Source organism: Podarcis filfolensis (assembly GCF_964270895.1).
Source record: "Podarcis filfolensis genome assembly, chromosome: 4".
NCBI lineage: Eukaryota > Metazoa > Chordata > Lepidosauria > Squamata > Lacertidae > Podarcis > Podarcis filfolensis.
In genome coordinates, this window is record NC_139607.1 from 43245353 (window position 1) to 43266771 (window position 21419).

A 21419-nucleotide genomic window follows, 5' to 3' on the forward strand; every position below is an offset into this window, starting at 1 on the left:
AGCTTCTAAAACTCAAACCATCCAACCCAGTGGACCACACTAAGTTAAGCATAGGAGGATATAGGACAACAATTTGATGATGAAGAATATATCTTTAGTCAGGCAGGCAACCCATTTTCTCCATCCTGTTTTCTTGTATAAGTATTGGAGGCTGGACATAGAAACAAATCTGCTACCTCAGCATTTGGCTCTGAGCTCCATAATTCGGCTGTCTAGAATTATGGACTTCACTTGCTAAGGCACACTAAGTTTCCCACAGATCTCTTTCCTCAAGACAGCTACTGTGATTTGTGTCCAATGTGACTTTCCCACCACTTTCTCAATTTATTATGTTTCCCAACAGGGCCCTCCTGGCATGTTTCACCTGAGTTGATGTGGCATCATTCTGTACAAGTGCATAAAAATAACCCTTCAGACCTATGAGAGAGATTGGAAGGGGGAGCAGTGGCTGGAGTGAATGATAACAAAGGCACTGTAATTTATGGAGGTCCCTAGATGAGCTCAAACCTATGCTGGGAAAGTCTAGCATTTGTGTCAGGTAAAGCATAGAATTTATCCTCAAATAATATAAGAATACACTTATTACATAAGTAGCTAAATGTTTTAATTACGGTACTTCTTTTGGGTTTTTTTTAAAGGAATGGTACCACTCTGATGCCTCAAAATCTCTAAATATCCAGCACAAAAAGCCTAAAGCAAAATTACAGAAATGAAGGGATGCTTTTTCTCCAGCAAAGTTCAGGCTGTTCTGACATTTGACACCTGTCTGGCTACATCTCCAAGTTAGAGCTATGCCTTCCAGCATTTTACTGGACATGTTGTATCCAGTCTGGGGTCTGTTCCCTTAGACCTTGCTCTAGCATTCTCCACATCAGTAAATATATAAGTGATGCACTGTTACTCCCTAAAGCTTTTCTTTTCTTTTTTGATGAAAGAAATGAGGATTTCCCTACCCAATTCTAGCTGTGTAGACTTTATTGAAAGAAAGAAGTATTTTCTATTATTCTTCATGCCATGCAGTACGACTACCTAGCAGCAAAGAGTCCAAAACTCCCCCATCCTCTGCAAATACAAACAAACAAACACAGTCTTTCCCTCTGGCATTTGTGGACAATGCATAGAAGGCAAGGAGTAAATATGAATAATATCCATGCAAATTACAAGGCGAGGGACTAAGAGAGAATGCAGTGTTATGACTTGGATGTCAAAAATTGGGGTGGCTAGCCCTTTTCAGCCTGAAGGCTACATTAACTCAAAGTCAACTGTCCAGGGGCCACATTTCAAAATGGCTATGGCTGAAATGCTAAAGTCAGTTTGGGACCCAGATGTGATAAAAAGCAGGGTATGATTTTGTCTAACAAACAAGCAAGCAAGCAAAGTGTAAAACATCACACCAGAGGACCCAGTTTTTATTTTTAAAAACTTATGCCTTTGAGAGGCTTTACACAAAGAGAGCTTTTGAGGCATTACAGTACCATAGCTGGGTATCTATGGGTGTAAGTAGCATTTTAAATAGATAGATGACAGAGGTTTTAAGTTGACATCACAATGAGAGACCTATGAAAACAGTCAATAAACAAACAAGGGAACATACTTAAAATAAAATAAAATGGAAACATTGATGGAGCCAGCTCTCAGCTCCAGCTCAACCATCAGAGCAGCTACATAGGCAAAACTTCCTGTTCACATACCGAGGGTCTTATGATGACATAAGCATTGTTCTGCCAGCATATGTTGATTTCCATTGGCAGAGCAGCTCTTGCACTGCCAATGACTTTCAGCCAACTTTACTTTAATGTAGGACTGCACCCTTAATCATTTAAAGATATAATTATATGGGTGCTTTTTTTTGGAGAAATTTAATTAAATGTGAGATGACATTATTTAATAAATGAACATTACTGCTGGTTCAGTTTTGTTTATCAATTCAAATATCACATGAGTCATGACTTGTATAGGCCAAACCATGATTTAGAGCTACTAGTACCCTTGTGTTTAGTCTGCCCAGCACTTCTTCTGGGTGCATCAAGGAGACATTGCACCAAACCATCTATAACACGCACCCGACCATAACATGCACGTAGTTTTTAGAGGAGGAAAATCCGTAGGCATGCAACCCGTAGGCATTCCCTCCATAACACGCACAGACATTTCCCCTTACTTTTTAGGAGGAAAAAAGTGAGTGTTATGGTGCAAAAAATACGGTAATTCAGACATCATGCAAATAGATGTTCATTTATTAAACAATGTCATCTCACATTTAATTAAATTTCTCCAAAAAAAAAAGCACCCAGCAGACTCTGCTGGATCAAACCAATGACCCATCTAGTCCAGCACTCAGTTCTCATAGCGACCAACCAGATGCCTGTGAAACAAGCAGGACCTTGCATGTTTCCCTCCTGCAGTTTCCAGCAACTGGTATTCAGAAAAATTACTGCCTCCATTTATGGAGGCAGAGTATAGCCGTCAGGGCTAGCAGCCTCTTCAAAAGTCTCTTGCAGCAGCATCCACAGGTAAAGGCTTTATCCTTTCAGCAGCAGCAGAAAAAAAAAATCTTTATTTTAAACCATCCATCTATTTTACCAATTAAAGACAAGGTACCCTTAAATAAATGTGTTCTTTTAACTCTCTGTCTCACCAATTGATCAAGTGGAGCTACCAGCTAAACTGCAGCCTTAGAAGGAAGGAGCTATCTTGGAAATTTATCAAAAAGGAAACTGATCTCTCTCACCGCCAGTCACCTACCAACTGATAGGGCTAAATCAAGAACTAAGCCTTTTTGGAAATTCTGACATTTGCAATATTTAAACATTCCCCACGCCATCATGCTCTCTTTTTAAGGGAGAAAAAGCAATGTATTTTTCAGCATCCCTGCTTTGAAGACTCATAGTGCCTTATTGGAATCACAACAGGTAGTAACACTAGTTTCGAAGGAACCCCATTTGTTGCTAGGTATACCTTGACCCGTCTCTGGATTACAAAGGAACAGTTCTTTTAGTTAAAATTCAGAAACTTATTTCTTTCTGGCTCAGTAAGTTTGAAGAATAAAACATGAGATGATGTTGCTGGCTAAAAAAACTGCTATCTGTGGTAAATAATTGACAGGATACAAGGAGGACACCTTTCAGATGCCTTCTGGACCCTCCACTCCTTTGCAAGTGTTTCCTGCTGCTGACCCCATTTTCCTGTCAATGGTCCTCCTTCAAGAAGAGAACTAATTAGCTCCTTCTGTGACATTTTGATTTCACAATGGCTTTAGGCTAAGTTTTATTTCCCCCACCCCCGGGCTCCCATCTCTGCTTTATATATCATATTCCAGATAATATAAATAAATTATATTTATAGTTTATAAATATTATAAATATTTGAAGGTTGAATATAAATATAAATATAAATATTATAAATAAAGTTGTACCTTGGTTCTTGAACAGAATGCATTCTGGGAGTTCGACTTCCAGAACTGTTCAAAAACCAAGGCATGGCTTCTGATTGGCTGCAGGAGTGTATTGCAGCCAATTGGAAGTCACGGAAGCCACGCTGGACGCTCAGCTTCCAAAAATAGTTTGAAAACCGGAACACTCACTTCTGGGTTTTGATCATTCGGGAGCCGATTTGTTCAGGAGCCAAGGTGTTTGAGATCCAAGGTATGACTGTATAAGAGGATGCTTTATACTGGGCCAGATCACTGGTCCATCTAGCTCAGGACTGTCTACCCTGACTGGGAGGAGCTCTCTGAGATTTCAGGCAATAATTTCTTTTGCAGCACTACCTGGAGATCCCAGGGATTGAACCCAAGACCTTCTACATACAAAGCAGATGCTCCTCCACTGAGCTATGGTCCTTCCCTGTAGCTTTCCATTTTTATGTTGTGGTGTTTTGATAGGATATTTTTAATGTTATATTAATGTAATGCCTGCTACCTCTCTTGGAGCGGAGCCTAATTTTGGCCTAAATGTGGGGTGTGAATTCTTAGGTACATAAATAAACTGAGTTTGCACGGGGCTAAGGCCCAAAGGAACCAGGCCCTTAGTGTTATGGTCATCAGTAAGGAAAATAAAGGCAAAGCATAAAATGACATTCAGGACACAATAATGTAGTGCAATTGTGTTTAGGTAGCAGTGCTATGCTGGGTGCTTCAAAATATGTCTAAAAATAATTAGACATGCATATGTTAGTTCATAAAATAAATAATAATAATAAACTCCTTTCATTTCCTTTAGGCTTTGTATTTTGGAAATACTGATAGCCAAAGCCTATTTAAATAGCCGCATGAAAATGAGATGTACATCCTTTCAATACTGTACACAACTCTCTCCAGCCTCTTTGTATTTGGAAATCTCACTATACATATCAATTCATTTGCTGTGGGGAAAGCTATCAGCCATACCATCTCTCAGTGCAATAAATCTGCAAGTGAAATAAGGGAAGCTCTCATCTGGAAAGACATATCACATTTTAGGCTGCCTTTCTCTTTGTTATTGCTTTTCATGACAGGAAAAAATTGCTTTTCCTGATACAAATGCTTGTCTGCGGCTGTAGGTGGCATAGCTGCACAATTCACACTACACAGCCTCATGCTGTATAACACTCTAATGCTCATTGACTTCAGTTTGCTTTTTTAAAAAAACAAACCCAAAAAAACCACAGATACCCAAGATTGAAGCATTTAAACATGCAATCACTGAATCTGTCTCCACAAGCCTTGGACTCTGCTAACACAGGGTTCAGCTAAACACATCATTCTGGGAGCAGCCACTATACTTTATTTAGAATATGAGTCCCTGGAGAATCTGCACAATCTTAGCAGCAGCATGAAAGGAGAAGATGCTTTCTTTCCTTCCACAATACTTCCATATACATTTGTGAAAAGCTTGAGATAAAATTGAAACGCTTGGATTAAACCTGGATCTGAAAGCAGCCTGGCATTCCAATTCAGAATGTACTTGGCAAATAAGTCCAGTTGGCTTCAACAGATCCCTCTGGGTGTCTGGTATCACAGGCTTAGTTCACATTGGCATGATATAAAACTGCAGAACTGTGGGACAAAAGCACAAACTATTGGTTGGTCCTGTGCGGTGTCATAAAACTGCCTATCAACTCCATTATGCAGGGGTCATTGGCAAAGAGCCTGCAGGTGTGCATATGTCGAGAGAGGTCACCCCTGATGTTTACGGGGTCCCCTCTCCACCTCCCACTGAAATTGGCCTTAAAACAAGCATGCCATTGTAGCCAACAGAATAGGTTGCAGGGTGTGCTCGTTTGTTTCCTCATGTGTCTATGGGCCCAAAAAGTCTCACAAGTTTGGCTTTAATTAAATAGTTAGTTCTGATATGGCATTCGTGTGTCAGATTCTGAACTGTTCAGTTATGTTCCTTCCAATGCTGTATTTAGCAATTATACAAGGGAAGTTCCCCGTGAGATGGAACATATTCAAATTCTTAGACAATGATAAAGTTGGATGAAAAAAGGAGTGGAATCTCAGATTACAGTGATATGGGACTAGAGCCTATATACCAACAAGCTGGACAATACTAAGATGCCAGTAACAGTCTTCAAAGACTGGAAAGCAGTGCAGTGCTATGCATACTTTGAAGTAAGTCCCATAAGGTTGAATAAGACATATTCCTTGCAGTGGTTCTCAAAGGGTGTGGCAGCAGAGAATGGCAAGTATGTTGGGAAGATTCAAGGACAATCAAAGAAATATTTAAACATTTCAGTGTATAATAGCATAGTATGTATAAAAAATATAGATTTTTTTTTTCAAAATAAGAGCAAGAGCATCAAGTGATACTGAGGACAATCCTAGCTGTGATCTAGAAGACACATTTATAATTATATTTTTGGAATGATTCATGTTCTTATGCAGCTACATTGTTTTATACTTTCTGCATGTCCCATGATCATATTTATAAAGTAGTTATGTTCTGTGTTATAATCAAGTGTATTTCTTATCAATTAAAAAAATCAGTGCAGCATGAGCAAATTTTAATAAGAGGTTTATACAGTACTGTAGTCTAGTTCCCTTTAAAAAACAACAACCATGAAGATACTTTGCAAGAAAAGTAGGACAGGGTAAAATCTGAAAGGGCTGTTGCCAAGCTAGACTTTGAGTTTCTGCAAGACAGTGGCGTAGCGTGGGGGGTGCAGGGGGGGCCGGCCGCACCGGGCGCAACATCTGGGGGTTAGGGTTAGGGGTGCAAATCCACGGGTTAGGGGGCGCAAATCCATGGGTTAGGGGTGCAAATTACTTGCCTTGCCCCGGGTTCTGACAACCCACGCTACGCCACTGCTGCAAGATCCTTTACATTAGGAGAGAGCCGGCTAATCTGGGACTCCACAGGAAACCTGGAGCTTCTTCCCTTCTGAGAGATACTTTACTTCTGCCGTGGTTATAATATGGAGGCTTGGAGGGGGGGTGGATAGCATTTTGACAGCTATCTGTTCCTTTCTTCTTATCTATCTACGGTATCTACCTAGGTCTGTGAGGCAGGTTAGTACATTTTTGGTAATTAAACACGTTAGACAACCACCATAGATGACAACTGTGCTTGGCTTCCATTTAAAAGTGGCAGTGCCTCCCACCCACTGCTGAAATGCCTGAGAGAGAGGGTGGTGAGCAGCAGCCCATGGAAGTTGTCTTGTTGTGGGGATAGGGTGGGGTGTTGGTGTAGCCAAGAGGGATGGAGCATAGGCAGCTCTACAAGGGGCAGAGCATAAATGGCACTGTAATGAGGTCCCTTGAAGCCTGACACTTCTGCCTCAAAATTTATCAGATATATACACATTCTCACTTAAAAGTGATCTGAGAAAACATGAGTTGTATTCATGAAAGTCACGCTCAGAGTAGACCATTTGAAATCAGAGAATGCAGCGGTTCTTGGTTTAAGAACAGTTTAGTTTATGAACAACTTGGATTAAGAACGCTGCAAACCCGGAAGTAGGTGTTTTGGTTTGTGAACTTTGCCTTGGAAGCAGAACATGCTCCATTTCCTGTTGAGTGTGTTCCATTTGCAAATTGAGTCTCCTGTTGCTATGGGAAAGCACGCCTTAGTTAAAGAATGCTTTGGATTAAGAACGGACTTCCGGAACAGAGTAAGTTTGTAAACCAAGGTACCACTGTAAAGCAAAAATCATTCTGCATGTTTTAGGACAATCAGTGTCATAAAGCAATCTGGAAACTTAGGGAGTTCCTGTTCCAACTTGAGTTGACTTATTAATGGTTCCATTCAACTCAGAAGCAATCTTCCCTGAATCACCCTGATTCATTGCATAATTCAGGGCTCACATAGAGCCAATGAGCACCTTAATAAATACCATGCACATTGATGACACTGCCTAACAAGTGTTTATGTTGCTTTTATTAATTCCTGTAAACTGCCAAAGAATTAAATAATTTAGATAAAACCCACCAGAAACTCTGAACCACTCACTTTCCCGGAAAGCCTGAGATTATTCAGTTTGATTGAAATGTGACATTCAGGAAGTGTGCTTTCAGTATCAACTGGAAAACTGAGAAGGCACGTAGGAATCCTTCAGCAACAATTTCTTCCTTGTAAGGCTAGAGTGACATGATCTTTGTTTGCTTTTAGATGCAAATGTGTGTTTAACAAGGCAGATCTAAGGAAATGCAAAGAACAAAAGCATCACTGCCGATGTGTTATATTAAGATAATAGCCCACATTCTTTAGCTCTGTCATTCATGCTTTGGCTTGCATTGGCTCTAAGTTGTGCATTTTCCAAAACTGAATGCATCCTGTGAGGCAGGGATAGCCCTTCAAATGTTGAACTGCAACTTCCACTACCCCTGACCATTGGCCATGTTGGATGGGGCAGATGGGAGCCACAGGTTAGCCATCCTTGCTGTAAAGAATATTTGAAGCTGGATTATGTAATTCTCCATGTATTTCACCAAACAAAGCAACATATGCAGATTTGTCACATGAATGACAGAGGTGTACCTAGAGGTTCCAGAGCTTCCCAGATCTAAATTCCTAAGCAAATTTCTGAATTCTGAGACATTCTGCTCCAGCAAACAGAAACATCTGTAGTAAGTCATTTGAATGTTTTATAAATGCATTGCGATGAATTAAATATGATCATGAATAATGAATAAGTGCAGAGGCTCATGTTATTTATTTGGATAAAATAAAAGTTCAAAGTATTCGTCAATGTCCGTTCATTCGTGGTTTTATATACAAATACATTTTAAAATTTACCAACTCATTTATGATCGCTATCAAGTGCAATCCATGCATCAGTTATGAGAGAATGCTTGAATTAGTCCTGATTTAGTTGACTTCAATGCAACTAAGCCAAATTAAATTTCAAGTCCTCTCTTTAAGCTAGTACTCTGCTGAAAAGAGATTCCAGCATTTACCCCCGCACAACCATTTTTCATCAATTTATGGGAAAAGATACTGCATTCAAAAATGCTGAAAAGGAGACGTTTAGTGAAATTCTCATGGGTAGGTGCAAGGATTTTGTTGTGCTTATTTTACTTTCAAGGTACTGTAGCTAAGGAGCATTTTGTGAGTGCCCTTTGTCTCATTCTGCAAATGATCTCTCCAGTAGTCTGCACTTTGCAATATCCTTGAGTGCTCACATTTCCAGAAAAAACTCTGATATGCTTAACTGGTATTTCCTGTAAGCTTGGGAATGTATGGGGGCTACCTGTTCTTTGTTTGGCCACTGTTCTTTGTCATCTTTTATGAAGTCTCTTTACTTTCAAATAAATCAGTGAGGAAAAATAATAATAAGAGGAACAACTTCCTTGAAAATAAGATTTGTGGCCAAAAAAATAACAACAACTTCCTTAAAAATAAAACGTGTGGTCACACTGATATCAGGTGCTCAGTAGCCAGCCAACCTCCTTGGTTTCCCATGCTAAAAACAGAGCTCAGAGGAAGATGTCATGTGGTAATCCATGAGACTTTTCCAAATCATGAAGCATAAACAGATTATTGTAGAAATGTTTAATGGAAAAATATACATACATGCAACTCACCCCCACCATCACACAATAATAAAGTAAGCTCAACCTTGATGACCCATAGCTTGAGGCTTGTGGGTACAGTACTTGTGGGTGCAATTAGGGCCCGAGTGAATGCTAGACAGCAGGGCCCAGATGCACAGGTTGAGCTTCATTTACCCCAGGGGTCAGCAACCTGCGGCCCACGGGGGTTGTTTAAATGGCCCCCGAGCCGCCCCCAAACTGAGCCACCCGCTCAGCAAGTCCCCGCCCGCTGCGCTAAACCGGCACAGTGGAAGTGGGGACTCGCTTCCGTGGCACCAGAAATCACATCTACACATGTGCAGATGCCAAAAATTGCATCTGCACAGACGCAACCTGGCTCATGGAGCGATCTCCACAGGAGTGAACCGGCCCAGGCGAGGTAAACCTTGCCGACCCCTGATTTTACCCAATGCTCATTTAGCTAGGAGGGAGAATTTTATTCCAGTCCTTGGCTAAGCCACCTTACATGCCCATGCGCGTGAGGGGGATGCTTCTCTCTTTAGTAACAATTGATTCTCCCTGCAGATAATTATAAGTTGTCCTGAGTCTTCTTTCGGGTGCGGAGGCAAAGGATTCAGCATAGTACTGCCATCATACAGGGTTCCATAGGAAAGAATGTAAGAAGAGGTTCAAATTTGTTGCTGTCTGATAAGATTTGTTTTTTGCTGGCTGTTTCAGATAAATATATGACTTCTGTAAGTGCAATGTTTGCAGTAGCTGCTGGGAGAAATCTGCAAGAGCTAAGTACTGCCTATTGCTGCACTGCATTGGATTAATCAGCTTATAGAAGTATATGATGCTTGACACTTCTGCTGATGTGGTAGATGTCTTGTACCAGTAATTGGACCCTTTATGTTGTAAATTTTATATGTGCTGACCTTTGGTTTTAAGGAAATAAATGACAGAGAAATGCACACATGCTGCATGCAGTCTAGCATCCTTTGGTAGGAAATGTTACAGCAGTTCAGATAGTGCAGCTTCTAGATCTATCTCAATATTTCTAGGTAAACTAACGTAACTCCACCAGCCACAGCAGATTGCTGTACAGCTAAGTTGCTCTTATAACTCCAATTGCCAGTAATTTATAATTTTTATTTTTATTTTTTTTAAAAAAATTGAAACTATCAACAAATAAGTAGGCAGCTGTTAGATGTTTGGACTAATAAATTGTATTGATGAAGTCTTATCAAAGACTATGGAATAAACCGAAAGTTTACTTCAATAAGGTGGAAACATACACAATAAATAATGATATCCCACCTCACCCCCCACAAGAATAACTGAATTCACATATAATGCTAAGCCAAACTATGACTTAGTGTTTCGCTTGGTTACAGGTTATGGGTAAAGAGGAGAGAGATTAACTATTATGGTTATGAAAACTTGGGTTTGGATGGCACACTAAACTAAAACTTGACTTAGCTGCTGCACCATCCTGAGAGAAATGTACATCTGAGAAAAACGTACAAGAATGCCAACAATGCTAGCAAATTTTGTTAGGGATGGCATTACAATGGTACCTCGGGTTACATACACTTCAGGTTACATATGCTTCAGGTTACATATGCTTCAGGTTACATATGCTTCAGGTTACAGACTCCGCTTACCCAGAAATAGTACGTCGAGTTAAGAACTTTGTCCCAGGATAAGAACAAAAATTGTGCAGTGGCGGTGTGGTGGCAGCAGGAGGCCCCATTAGCTAAAGTGGTGCTTCAGGTTAAGAACAGTTTCAGGTTAAGAACGGACCTCCGGAAAGAATTAAGTACTTAACCTGAGGTACCACTGTACTGTGGAAATCATGAGTAATGGTGACTACCCAGCTGCCAATCCAAAGTTGAAAAGAATACCTTCCACAAACTGGATAAAGTTCATAGAACCTAATACAAGAGTTGCCAGAAGTTTTCACCTTGAGCAAAATAGGAAAAGTTATTTAGAAGAGGTAGCTGTGGAAGTTTTGTAGGAAATAAAGAATATTTTATGTAGAATTGTCAACATTTGTGAAGATGATTCTGCACATCTCTAAGGCTACAGTCCCACGTGTACATACTGGGGACTAAGCCTTAGTCAATACAGTGGGTCATTTGAACATGCATGGGAGTGCATTCAAGTAAACTTTATTGAAGCAGAGAGTTTCAACAAGTGTTTCTCATATTTACAGAGTATTCACAGTGTAGGCTTGATTCAAATGATAACCTTGTGATATGATAACATGGACCTGAAAACACTCCTGTAGGGAAGTGCCATGTGCGCACCAGGCCTAGCCTGATTACATTCTGCACTACCTGTTTGAATCAATGCTTATCTGCCAGTTGGTCACCAATGAAACTATAAGAAATACCTGAAACTGCTAAGAAAAGTGATTCAGCACTTTCATGACTGTGTCCATTTTATTTTCATTTCAGGCTGTGCTCAGGTCACACTGTTCTGTTGCTACAGTCTATATACATCATTACTACTTCCATTAAATTTGTAGATATATAATGCCTCAAATTAATGAGAATCAACAACAAGGCATAGGACTTTTTATGTTGTTGAAATGCTGTGGAATGCCTACCCCTCACCCCCCCCCCAGAAGTTGACCAAGCCCCAATCTGAATACTTTTCATATGCCAAACACACACACACACACACACGTACATTTTCTCCTGTTTCATTTGGGGTATTTCTTCCCCAGTTTGCATATATTGAATGTTGCTTTCTGGATTAAAACAGCTGTTTTATTATGCTGCTGTTAAAAATAAACTGGTTTACTATTGTTTTGTGGTAGGTATGATTAGTTGTTTCCATCTGGTTTCTATTAAAGAAGAGCATGGTGTAACTTTTTAAATAAATAATTTTCAGCATTAAAAAAAAGAATTGCACAGGGAAACCCAAAACTCAAAACCCCCGTTTTAAATTCCAAAGGCTTTCTTAGTTATTGAATATATGCAAAATTGTTTTTAGCCTTCCTCCCCACATGCAAACTGTGAACAGCAGCGTCTGCATTCAACTCTTTCCCCTTCACTCGTCTTTTCTTCACAGGAAATAATAGATGATATGTCTCCTAGAAATGATGCCCCCCTCCCCCTCCCTCCCTCTCCCTTTCTAAGACTTTCAAAAAATATCTTCTTATATCCTTGCTCTCTGAAATGAACAAATCTTCCTACGATTGCCCCCTGGGGATCAACACAATATGCAGTAATTGAACTACACAGTAAAATCAGTAAAAGAACACAACAATTCAATTAAAGAAACTTCTAAAAAGTGGTTACATGCTGTAACTAAAGAGTTCAAATGGGTACAGGGGAAAATTGTCCATTTCCTCCGTTACACATAGACATCAATAATTTATGCAGCCTGCTTCCTTTGTAATGCAATATAAATGGTGCTCGCTGAATTGAGCAGCTCTTCATAAACTAAGCCTAACCATTTCATCAGTACAAATCTGTGGTAAGGACCAGGATTAATACTGGGAAACAGCATGCCAATTTAGAGTTATCATTTTACGTTCACCTTGATCAGTGAGGCATGTTTTTATCCTTTATCCAGTGCAGGGTGGTACATTAGAGTGAATGGACAGGCTCAAGTTGCCACAGCCAGACTCCCCTTCCTATCTTACAACCAGTGACAATGACCCTCAGTTATTCTTTCCCTGCAGAGACTGGCAGCCACAGGAAAAGGTACTTGGAAGGGCAGCAGTTTCCCTAGTTCATGAAGAAGCAATGAGGGAGGAGCAACATGGGGAGGAAGGAAAGAGTGACAGGCCTAGATGAGGGATCCTGGTCTATTTAATTGACCAATCAAGAACTCTCAAGGGTGGCAGGGTGTTTGCATTGGCCAGTGATACCTCATGCTCATGACAATCAGAGCACATGATAGCTAGCATGGCGGTGTCTCTGCTGGGTTGGTTGGTGTGGGTTAGCTTTGTTGAAAGCAGAACAACAATGTTTGCAATAAGTTACCTGAACCAGTGAGGGGTTGTGACAGAGCCAGAAAGGCCAGAGCCACCACAGACACAGCAACTATGATTTAGAATGGAGTGCGAGAGGTGGAGGGGCACTGAATTTTGGCATCGCAAAGGAAACTGCTGGAATTTGAGACGCCAGTCTGTTCTCTCCCCCCACCCCCAGTATAAGGTACACAGGTAAAGATCTGCAGAAGCAGTTTAGTCATGCTGGCCACATGACCCAGAAAGCTGTCTGTGGACAAAGTTTTCCATATTCCATCGGCCTTCCATATGCCCATGTCACATTTTTATTTATCAATGATTAGAAGTGTTCCATAGAAACATCCACACTGGATAGATAAGTAGCATCTTCTGGCATATAACATGTTCAATGTATTTTCAGCTCATTTTTTTAGTTTCCCTAAAGAGCTGTACTTTCTTTTGACTTTTCATTTGTTACTGATTTTTTTTTAACAGTTCTGGTAGCTTATATCTCGACACCCTCCTATTAGCTGCACATCAAAAGAAGATGGTACATTAGACGTTATTAAGTAAAGGAAATTTGTACTTATCTTCTAATATTAAGTAGGAAATCTGATTTGTTTCATCACTGTACAGTTTTCTACATTTCTAGTTCTACAGTGGTACCTCAGTTTAAGAACAGTCCAGTTAAAGAACGATTTGGTTTACAAACTCGGCAAAACGGGAAATGGTGTCTTGGTTTGAGAACTTTACCTTGGTCTGAGAACGGAATCTGAATGGTGGAAGAGGGGTGAACACCAGTCAATATACAGTCATACCTTGGGTTACAGACGCTTTGGGTTGTGCGATTTCAGGTTGTGCACTGCACCAAACCCGGAAGTACCAGAACGTGCCTCAGTTTAAGAACAGTTTTGGTTTAGGAACCGACTTCCAGAACGGATTAAGTTCGTAAACCGAGGTACAACTGTATTTGAAATTTGTGGTATCAGTAGAAACTTAGTTCTGGATGTTGTAGTATACTATAAGAAAAACTACTGAAACTTACATTTGTATATCAATATTGTTCAGAATATAAAACGCGGGCTCTCTCGGCCTGAAAAGCGAGATGAGCACTGCAACCCATAGTCGCCTTTGACTGGACTTAACCGTCCAGGAGTCCTTTACCTTTTAGAAGGTATGCTTTGAGGAGGAGAGTGCTGTGTGATCTGAACAAACAGATGCCCATGCCACTATGTCCCAAACAAAACCTAATATTTCTCAACCTGTTGTGGGCGGTATGAATGGAGGATAGGAGTGGCTGTTTTCCCAGCAGAGAGTAGCCAGCAATGGCACAGAAAGGTCTTGAAGCAAGGTAAGAGGCTATTTTAAAATTCAATTAGACATTGAGAATTTGTATTGAAGTAGTTAAGTGTTCTTCATATCTCTGCAATTGAAAATAAGGGGACAAAATCAGAATTGGTTTTTTCCACCTGCCAGTAGATCTCACTCTGCCTACCATTGGCTTTTGCTAAATCACCATTGGCTGTTGTGCCCTAACCCATCCCAATGGGCACCAGTTACCACTGTGTTTTTCTCTTCCATCCACAACTTCACTCCCTTATGTTATCCCCCCCCCACTCTGTCATTATGTCTTTCCCTAGACCATTTCTCTCCTTTCTTCCCTTTATTTCTTGCTTGCATTTCTTCTTTTTAAATTTTGTATCTTTTCACTCTTAGTGTATACTCTCAGCTTAATCCCATTCCTTAACTCTTATCTCCTGCTCTTATCTCCTTTATCCATCCAGCTTTGTGTAAATAAACATCCCCTCTTACACCGTACCTGTCTAACTGTTTTACTCCATAATGAGATGGAATTTCCCTTCTGGCTACAAAAAATAATGGTGAATAATAATTAATGTAATTTTACATTAAAAATTTAAAGATGGGTTCTAATCTGAGATTATGTCCTTTTAATAGGCCAATCCAGATGTGTTATTAGCAAATACAGCTGATGTGAAACATTTGCACTTCTGCATCTTTACTAATCAACTTACATCAAAATGATTTTATCAATAAAATTGTTATACTATGAATAATACAGATCAAGAGCACAATCTAAGGAAGGCTGAGTGTAATTAAAAAGTAATTAAAAACTATGGGCTAGATTCAACTACATGGTTGCATTTGTGGAAACCAGTGGAACAACTCTTGCTAGTGCAAAAATGACTCCCCAGCCTCTTCCCAAATCTGCTCTGGAAGGGTGGGAGATCCTCCAGAGGGCCAGCAGAAATGCTTGCACTGATGGAACAGTCTCCTAAATGCTACATTGAATTCCACTGAATGAGTTCTAAGGGTTTTTTTTGGGGGGGGGTCCACTTTAAACTTTGATTCAGATCTCTTTTTATCAGTGATTAGCAGTGTTCCATAGAAACATCCACACTGGATAAGTAACATCTTCTGGCGCCATGAATGGAGTGCAGGAAGCTATGTATGCAAACTAAAGTGAATGTGCTGGGCAGAATGTCTGCTATTTTAGCACCGCAAATTTGAACACATATCTGGATTTGTAGGATACTATAAGAAAAACTACTGAAATTTACATTTGTATATCAGTATTGGTCAGAATATGAAACACTTTAGTATTTGTTTTGGGGCCAATAGTGAGAATGTTCATAAGCTGCTATTGCACTTGTGATGTAGCTTATTGAAAACTAATTATTTCTAGGACAATGTTGAATTCAAAATATGGACTCAGACAACTTATTTCTGACACAATCATTTCCAGTGGCTGGATAGTTTGGCATTGCAGGATACAGTATTGGAGATATTCATCTATTTTGGGAAGTGATGAGAAGTTGAGGAGTGATATTTATCACTGTTAACTACCTTGAGAATTGCTCTTTTCAATTTACTCAAAGAATTGCTCTCAAAAGAATTGCCTGGTAAATGCATGGAGCCAAACTGAAAAGGAACAACCAGAGTAACAGCAGTGGTAGTTTACCTGACCTCCCTCCAGACAAGTCACTGATGCATAATGTAAGGTTACCAGACGTCCCCATTTCCTGGGGACAGTCCCAAGATTTAAAATCTGGTAACTTTAGCATAATGGGACAGAGAGGGAGTGGGGAGGTTGAATCACCTGAAATCATTTGACATCTGATGACTATTGGGTGGCCTTGCCTACTTAAAGAGGCCCATGGTGGAGTTCTGAGTCAGATTCCTGGCTGGATCCAGAGCTGGATTTAGGGGAGTGCTACCAGTTCGCCTACAATGGGTGCCAAGCTGAAGGAACCTCTGCAACAATGATGGGCGATGGAGAGGTGTGGTGCACCTGAACTCTGAGTGCAGCTTTTTCCCAATTGAAGCACAGAGTGTTTGAGGACTGGGACGTTTTCAGGGAAACCAAAATGCTTATTTACAAAACTATTGTACTACCAACTTTACTGTACGCTTGTGAAACATGGACCACTTATTTATAAACACTGTCTCCAACTCCTTGAAAGATTCCATCAATGGTGTTTCCAAAAAGAATTACAAATCACTTGGGAAGACAGGCAAACTAATGTCAGTGTACTAGAAGCAGCAAAGGTCACCAGTGTTGAAGCAATGATTCTTTGTTGGACTGGTCATGTTGTTCGGATGCCAGATTATCATCTTCCAAAGCAACTACTCTATTCCCAATTTAAGAATGGAAAGTGAAATGTCGGGGGACAACAAAAGAGGTTTAAAGACACTCTTAAGGCAAATCTTAAAAAACGCAGTTTAAGTATGGATTGGGAAACACTGGGCTGGGAGCGCTTCAGTTGGAGAACTAGACTTTACCAAAGGTGTCATGGACTTTGAAGAAGCATGAACTCAGGACAAAAGGGAGAAACGAGCTAAGAGGCACATTTGGCAAATCCTCACTGTGATCAACTCCTGCCCAGAAACCCATTTTCCCACTGTGGGAAGGACATGTGGATCCAGAATTGGTCTCCACAGTGACTTATGGACACACCATTAAGACCATATTGATGGAAGACAATCTTATTCTACTACAAGTGAGAAGAAGAAGAAGAAGAAGAAGAAGAAGAAGAAGAAGAAGAAGAAGAAGAAGTGTGTTGTATAGATAAAGTGTGTGATAGATGCCTATTGCTGTATCTGTAATACTGAATGGGTGTATATGCTGCCTAAAATTTAGAAATGCACCTAGAAGTGTGCGTGCAATTCCCAGAATCACATAATCTGCACTCAAATTTGATTGACTTCAAATGGTGGGGAAATCCCTAATATGAATTGTGGAAACATCCCTAAGTGGAGCCATTTTCACAGCAAAGGATCAAAGTGGGTTTCTCTTCAAACTCTCTACATCCATTCTCCACAAGAAGTAATCACTCAAAAGTGTTCATACTCTTTCACTAAGAGTATATACAGGAAGGGGAAAAAAAACCTCTCTGTGCTAACAAATTGAAGTGAGAGAATTATTGTTGAATTGTTACATAAGTTGCTAACACCTTTCCTATGAGTATAAAGACATCAATCTCCAAAAGGGGATCTATTCTAACTATTCATAATTTAAACATCATCAGCACTATTGGCTATGAAAACAGACAAAATTATTAAAGGTGCTGATCAATAACTTGTTTTTTCCCCTATTTAGATGCTGACACAGTAATCTTTTTAAAAAATCATACCAACAAGAATTGCATTGTAATTACTTTTTCTAGCAATCAAATGCTATTTTTGTCACCATTACAGCTTCTGCAATCACTAGCACCAGTCTTTCTTACTGCAATATCATACATCTTGGTTTATTGCTAATATTAATAACCTATTAGAATTCATACACTGAACCATAATAAAATCATGCTCGTAGATGCAAGACAAGAAGAAATGTACTTCTGCCCTATTTGTGATTATGTAGCACACAGTGTTACCATTCTTTTATTTGCACAATGCATTTCCAATCCATAACAACAGTGTCAATTTCAACCAGTGACATTTGCTTGGTGGTTCTCAGCGAATATGAGATGATTCTGTTCTATTATAAACCATTGAGGAGAGGGAAACATTCTTATTGTTTGATGATTCAATAAAATGATATGAAAATTTACAGGAACCATGGTACAAGGTTATCCTTTAAATGGCACTTTAAAGGGGAGATGATCCAATCTTAATTTTTCAAGAGGGTGCTAGGACTAACACCTCCTTAGAAGTGTAGAGTGGAAAAATCACAGTAGCAAGTACCAAGACAAACAACTGGAGAATGCACATTGCTCATCCATTACAGAAAAGGCCACCCTGTTTGTATTTGTCATTGCCATGTGGTGTGCCTGCAGAGTTTCTTCAAAGCAAACTTCCAGCTTGAAGCAATTAACTTCTGTTTGGATGGAAGTGAGAAGATGAACTTAAACTGAACATATTCATGCATCAGATAAGTGCTGTGCCAAAAAATTCTCCCCTGTTTTTTCAACCATTCTTCATCAATCAATGTGAAAAGAAATTGCAATAAAAAATTATCAATGGGGAGGTGAAATTCCCATGGGAGCTTGGGGCATTTGTTATGCTTTTGAGGAGCACTATTAAATGTCATTAGGGGACGCGGGTGGCGCTGTGGGTAAAACCTCAGCGCCTAGGGCTTGCCGATCGCATGGTCGGCGGTTCGAATCCCCGCGGCGGGGTGAGCTCCCGTCTTTTGGTCCCAGCTCCTGCCCACCTAGCAGTTCAAAAGCACCCCTAAGTGCAAGTAGATAAATAGGTACCGCTTTATAGCAGGAAGGTAAACGGCGTTTCCGTGTGCTGCGCTGGTGCTGGCTCGCCAGAGCAGCTTCGTCACGCTGGCCACGTGACCCAGAAGTGTCTGCGGACAGCACTGGCCCCCGGCCTCTTAAGTGAGATGGGCGCACAACGCTAGAGTCGGACACGACTGGCCCGTACGGGCAGGGCTACCTTTACTTTTACCTTACCTATTTTTCAAAATTACTCTTCTCATATTAAAAATCACTTTGTTTCTTTAGGAACATAAAATGGATTATCTATAAATTGGTCTACCATATAATTATCATAGTTTATTCAGACCATAATAAAAAAATGAATTTATTTTTATTTATTTGCTAGAAATGGAGCGGCAAGTTGCTGAACTGGAAGGAACCTTGCATCTCTTTGGTTTGCCAAGTTTATGAGGAGAAGGCAAACAATGGTTAATAAAGAAATCATTGTATTAAAATAACTTAGTATTTATTCTGAAAAAAATATTATGCCTTCTCTAGTCTGGCACAGTTTCAAGCATACATAAAAAGAGCAGAGAGAGAAAAGGGGGGACAAAGCTCAGTGAACTAATGAAATTTAATGAGTCTCTTTCTAAGCTATCACTATCAATTTCTTTTTCTCCATATTTGTCGGCATATTTATCATGAACTTCTAAAAATGTTGCCCAGATTGAAACAAGCTTCTACCCTTCAAAATGCCAGTTTATTTCTTGATTTGGTGTTCTTCCAAACATAAACCAGGTTCTTTCACATACTGAAGATGGAGGAATCTGAAGCAGGTAAGAAGCAAGAGGAGAAGGAATTGGATGCCTTGCCAGCATGTTGCAGGAGGGATATGCTTCACAAAATCTCAGGCTGCATACCTTTGCCAAGTATCTGAAAGATGTACTTGTACTCGGCACCATTTGAAAGTATCTTTCCAACATCAAGCCGTCAGAGTACTGCTTATTCTGTAATCCAGTCAGATGCAGAAGTTCTAGCATCACTTACATTGCTGCCTTTGTATCTTAGAGCCAACAGATTTGCAACAGCATGAATTGGATAGTAACAAAATTATGTTGCTCTATAGTTTCTCCCACTCCCAGTCCTTTGAGGCCTAGTCATGAAGACATCCAACAAAAGTAAAGCCGCAAGAAAAAGAAATCTCAGACAGTGATGCTACGATCCTGTGCATGTCTACTCAATTGTAAGCCCCATTAAGTTCAACAAGACTGTGTGTGGATAAGATAGGATGCCAGCTATGAAATTACATACATTGGTCACATTTTGTGTACAAAAACGGCACAAGTATAAGAATAGACTTTTAAAGACCTTTAAATGCATTATTGAAAATATAGCCACCATTAACATAATGATTTAAATGCATTTTACAACTGTTTGGATAGTAAGAAAAGATCAAATCACAAAACACCAGCCATCTGAGGGGCATGGGGGAATTTTAGTTTTAGCAAGGAATGAGAATTACAGGCTTACTTCCACACCCATAAATTTTAATCTTGATACACATAGTCCAATATATCCATAGATTAATGCCTGTGTGTAAGGCTCCCTAGTGAATTTTACTCCTAAATTTTAAATTCATATAAATAAGCAATTCACTTACCTTTAAATAACATACTTAAGCAAATCTGTTTTCTTCAAGTTGACCGTATAGTTAATCAATGTTGTACTTAATGAAACTGTTTAATTTGAAAACCCAACAAAGAAATAGATTTACTGTTCACGAGGGCTATGCAATTTAAGAGGTCTCGGCTGTATTCACCAACCCTTCATAATTCTAATACAAACTGCATTTCTCTGCTCCCTTCCAAGCATTTACTAATTAACTCGGAACATGGTGACTGACACAAACTACAGAAGAGAATATTAAGAAGCACCTACTTTTATGATATGGTGCAAAGTTTTAAGATTGTTGTTGCCATCCATCTGTCTCAAGAGATAATAGAGTGCACCTCGAGGGGAGAAGTCAAACCACTGTGTTAGCTGCACTGAAGTGAACTCTCTGGGGCAAAAGTCTGGGATGTTTGCATGGAGGTCCTGGGCTTCCCAGATGACAAGACCCCGCCCCCCGGCCTTGCTGATGTGGTCCAAAGGAAAACAGAGCAATACATTTGACACCATCTTGGCTGCTAGAATTGCTGGAAGGAGGCATATAAGAGGCCATCCAACTGCTTTAGGGACTCCACTCTGGATTTGTGTAGGGTTTCCTCCTTAGTCTTTTATTCTCCCAAAGATATTCTGCAAGAAAGAGGAGGTTTTAGTCAGAGTTTCCCTTCTCCTACCTTACCAGGTTGAGGAGCCCCATCTGCCCTTCACTTTCCTCTATAGTATGTGCAGAACCCATCTTCTTGACTGTTGGACCCACTATTGGTCCCACACGCTCACAGCCTGTCTTCTCCCATTGGCTACCTGCACCTGGTTTAGCCAGTCAATCAAAACTGTTCCCAGAGTGTGGTCGCTGTCACACGCTGACAGCTTCTAGGAGCCACAGGTGAGAACTGAGTGAAGGGTGAAGACCAAAGGTAGACAGGCTACCCCAGAAGGAGCATATGTCCCCACCCCCATCAGAGGTACTTTTCCTAACACCCTATACACTCAAAGTTTTAAAATATATCACCAATATCATTACAGACCACATCAACACCAGCAGAATTCCTCATTGCAGTTGATGCAGAAAAGGTAAGTTTTACACTTCAAAATTTCTGAAAACTTTGCTTTTAAAGCAGATATTGAGGGCAATTACTTTTCATACATATAACATTTCAGGAGCAGA